Source organism: Pteronotus mesoamericanus, unplaced genomic scaffold, assembly GCF_021234165.1.
Source record: "Pteronotus mesoamericanus isolate MK-2021 breed Mesoamerican mustached bat unplaced genomic scaffold, CSHL_Meso_final contig_100, whole genome shotgun sequence".
Taxonomy (NCBI): Eukaryota; Metazoa; Chordata; class Mammalia; order Chiroptera; family Mormoopidae; genus Pteronotus; species Pteronotus mesoamericanus.
The window spans coordinates 9065589-9070305 of NW_026554999.1; the positions used below are offsets into that span (position 1 = coordinate 9065589).

Below are 4717 nucleotides of genomic sequence, written 5' to 3' on the forward strand. Positions count from 1 at the left end.
TTTAGGTAAAAACTCCCCATCAAATCACCACTTTTATTGGAAACCACACATAGTAGTATCACACTTGGGAATTGAGTGTGCATAGAAACCCCACCCACATGGAGACTAACATTAAGAACCAGTCAGAGTCACACCCTGGCCCTTGCAGTGCCTGTGCTTCCCAGGGTTTGGGCTGTGACCCCTCTCCCACTATCCGCATGCCCATTTCTGAGCAACTAGAGGGGCCAGGGGCACAATTTGCAGGGTTGTAGGGCACTGTTGGCAAAGATTGGCATCCCAGTGGTGGGGGCCCTAAAAAGAGAGGATGAAGCCCTTGCTTGGTGTGATGTTGATGCCCAAGAAGAACTGGATTGCCATTTATGAACTCCTTTTTAAGGAGGGAGTTATGGTGGCCAAGAGGGATGTGCACATGTCTAAACACCCTGAGCTGGAAGACAAGAATGTGCCTCTAATCTCCATATCATGAAGGCCATGCAATCTCTCAAATTACAAGGCTATATGAAGGAAGAATTTGCCTGGCAATGTTTCTACTGGTACCTTACCAACAAGGACATCCAGTATCTCCATGATTACCTCCCCCTGACCCCTGAGCTCATGCCTGCCACTTTGTGCTGTTGCCAGCCTGAGACTGGTAGACCAAAGCACAAAGGTCTGGAAGGCAAGTGACCCTCAAGACTCACATGAGGGAGCCTGACAGAGACACCTACAGAGGGAGCACTTTTCCCCCTGGTGCCAACAAGAAAGCCTCTAAGTCCAGGGCTGGGTCACCAACCAAATTCCACTGTAGAAGCGAATTTGGACATGGATGTGGTCAACCACCTCTGTCAACTTGGATGGATTATTTTGTGTTGAATAAGTTTGTGGTCAGAAAAAAAAAATCAGTCAGAGTCATTAAGGCATTGGGTCTGTCTTCTGGTAAGACAAATCCATATAATACTTCCAAGTGAAACTGTTATCTTCCTTAACCTTGAAGTTTATCAAAACCAAATTGTCTCTCTTCTCTCAAGTTCTATTTTTTCATGCATTAAACTTATATATTTGCTAATTAATGTGGCCCAAGTATAAATAGTCTTATCTGTTCAGCCCTGACTTGACTCCTGAGGTGATGGGCAATCCAGACCTAGCCCAGATCAGGGATAAGTCTTTTGGTCTAATTTGCATTGTTCTACAATAGATTTTTTAAATTGTTTATTAAACAGTTAAATAATTATGTTATACATTGAAATAAATGATACTTATTTCTGTCATTCCATTATAAATATTTACTTCAAACAATAAATGCTGACTTTCAAAAAAAATCAATACAATGGCCTCCTGATATGGTCATTGTCCCACTTCTTATGGTATTTACCATCATCTCATTCAAATCATACAGTTCAGAGAGCAAATAGCTTTAAAAAGTAAAAAAAAATAATAATAATTTGGTAAAGTCAAAACTGCTTCCTGAATCTCACTTTAATATAGTTTGATTTTGCAAGATGATAGGTTCTAATCATATCCTGATTGGTACAGAGTTTTGCTGAGTTTATGCAAGAATTAATGGACATTAAGAAAGTCACTCCATGCATACTGATCTGTGATTATGCCTAAAGATATGTAGTCACCCACAGCTGGAAACATGCTAAAATAATAAGGCTACAGTTGGAAATGTTGTTTTAATTATTAATTTCTTTTCTATTTTTAGATAGTACTGATCTCCACTTACTTGTATTAAAGATACATTATTTTAATTTAAATTTTATTCTTTAAAATTTTTATATATAGAAAATTAAGAAAATACATCACTGACAAATCTAATAGTTTCTACATTCAGAAAATTCCTGAGAGGTTTATATTTTCATCTCAGAGAGAAAAAAGAAGATCGTCACGAATTTATGTGCTTAATTTGATTAGATAACTAGCATTTAAGAAGTGTTCACTTGATGCAAAAAATGGTATCATGAATATCAGAAGGATAAAACACATATTTAGAAGTTAGACAAAAGAACTGCACTGTCCTACTTTTCGCCTCTTAGCTTCCAGATTATCTCTAAATTATCAAAGAAGGAAACGTTTATTGAGCAGCCATCTAGCCAGTCATGATAATACACAATTCACATAATTTAATCCTTTCAATGTACTTTATTATTGTACTCACATTATAAAGGGGGGAAAAAAGAAGCTCATATAAAGGCCTTGAGGCGATTCTAAAATATGTTCACAAATTCTTTGCAAAAGTGGAATCTAATTCTCTTCCTCTTGAGTGTAGGTTGGACTTAGTGACTTAGTATATAGCCAAAGTTTTGCTTTGTAATTTCTGAGACTATGTCATAAAAGATACTGAGACTTGGACCACTCACCTTGGGGCAGACTAGCTGCCATGATGTGAGAATACTCACGAAGCCTGTACTAGTCAGTTCAAGCTGCCATAACAAAATGACAGAGACTGGGTGGTTTAAACAACAGAAATTTATTTCTCACAGTTCTGGAGGACAGGAAGTACAAGGTGAAGGTACCATCTGATTCAGTCTCCAGCGAGAGCTTTCTTTCTGATTTGCAGAGTGCCTCCTTCTCACTGTGTCCGCACATGGTGGAAAGGTAGAGCTCTGGTGTCTCTTGACCTTCTTATAAGGGCACCAGCCCTATCAGATTAGGGCCCCATCCTTATGACATCATTTAATGTTTACCACCCTTGACCAGACCTTGTCTCCAAACATGTCATGTTGGATGTTAAAGCTTCAGTGTAGAATTTTGAGAGACACAAACATTCAGTTCATAACATAACCCCATGGTAAAGTTTGTGTGGGTAGGAGCTGAGGGCCCCCTCATTCAGCTGGGAAGCACTTCTTCCAGTTATAGCCAAGCCTTTGGGTGGCTGCAGCCTGGGTCAATATTTTAAATGCTCCTCATGGGAGGCCCTGAGCCACAGCCACCTGGCTAAACTTGTCTAAAATTCCTTACTCTCAGGACTATAGGAGAACATAAATATTTGCTGTTTAAACTCCTAACTTTGGGGGTAACTTATAACAGCAATAGATAATTAATATGCATAGATCTAAGTCAATAAGTGGTAAAACAGGGATGAGAAACCAGGCTTTTCTGATTGCTGAAGCATGTGCTCTTTCCACTATTGTTAGTGTCCACACTGCCTCTTCAATATTTAATTAACAGTTTATTCATTTATAGTGAGAGTTTACATTCACTAACTCAGTTAACCCCAGTAATAACTTTGACAGGTTGATTTTATAATAATAGTATACAAAAGTCTATTTTATAATTAAAAATAACTTAAAGGCAAATAAAAGATATCATTTAGATATTATTAAGCTTTACCTCTAAAGAACAGTTCAGGGTGCTTATTTCTTTCTATCTCCACTGTGTCCACCCTAATCTTTGTTGTGCTTGTCTCTGGTCTGGATAACTTCAGTGGCATACCTGGTTCCTTGCTTCCATTGTTTTCTTCCCCAATCTGCTTTTACAATAACAGGAGTGAACTTTTTAAAATGTAAATCACACCATGTTACTCTCCTACTTGAAATCACTACATGACTTTGTGCGACTACTTTTCCTGTTTACACTTAATATATACAAAGTGAATGTATATATTCATTCAGAGTGAATGGTACTAATCATATGATCACTCAGTTGATGGTAACCCATTGCAACCACAATATAACACAAACTATACAAGCACTTTCTTGTCTTTTCACTTCCCACATTGGTCTTTTTCTATCCCATGAACCCACTAACCCATCCTCAATCTGGTCTCAGAGTCTTTGCAATTATAAGCCAAGGAAAAATATGAGTTCAAGGGAATAAAATATGAGATCTTAGGTTAAAAAATTATGGAATAGCTAAATACAAACACCAAGGAATAAAGACAGGACACTGAACATGTTAAAATGTAGGCTAGTATATAATTAAAGTTTATGAGGCACTTTAATAAAACACCTCACACTCGTTATAAAAATAAAAGCATATATATCTATAAGTAACCTAAACAAATCTGAGTTTACTTCCACCCTTAATTTTTCTAGCCAAATTACCTTAGGTCAATAGGTCAATTGGTCTGTCTGCCTTTATTCTGTCACACAGCATCTTACATTCTTTCTTCTACTGAGTTGGTACTGGCCTTAACTGTATATAGTTATATTTTAAAAGGCACCACACACTCCCATTGCACCAAGCTCAATGCTCAGACATTGCAATCACCATAACTGGGATTCTGCCTCTCCTGCTAAATACCTCTTATGGGCTTACTAAGACCCCATGCTCTCTTTTGTCTGTCTCTTTCTTTTTCGTCTTCTCTTTCTATTTTTTTAACTTTATTTTTCAATACTCTGTGTTATATACTCCTAATACTCCACTAAACCCTGGCGTTCTCTATGCTCTCTACAACTCATCTTTTCCTACTTTTGCTCAGCACAGGAAAATAATGTATTTCTCTCAGAAACTCTATGTTTTTCTGACAGTGAGACCAAAAAGACAATTCCACCAAGAAATCCTACATACCTAGGCTTTCTGAGACTAGCGATTAAGAATTGTCTTCCTTTTTAACTGTATTTATCTACAGCTATGTAGTAAAAAGGAAAATAACCACAGTGGACTTGCCTCCTCCTAGTTAGGTCTTAGGCTTTTCTAACTCAAAAGAAAAAGGTTGAACATGGTCAAAATTATGCTTGAAAGTCTCCTAAGAGATCGACATTGGAGACTAACATACCATCTTTTAGTAAATTTA

The 4717-nt window shown here is 37.4% G+C and overlaps 1 pseudogene; it reads left to right on the forward strand.

Annotated features, from left to right (window-relative positions):
• The first annotated feature begins 304 nt into the window (after positions 1 to 304).
• LOC129073779 (40S ribosomal protein S10-like) lies at positions 305 to 947 on the forward strand (annotated as a pseudogene).
• The last annotated feature ends 3770 nt before the right edge of the window (positions 948 to 4717 follow it).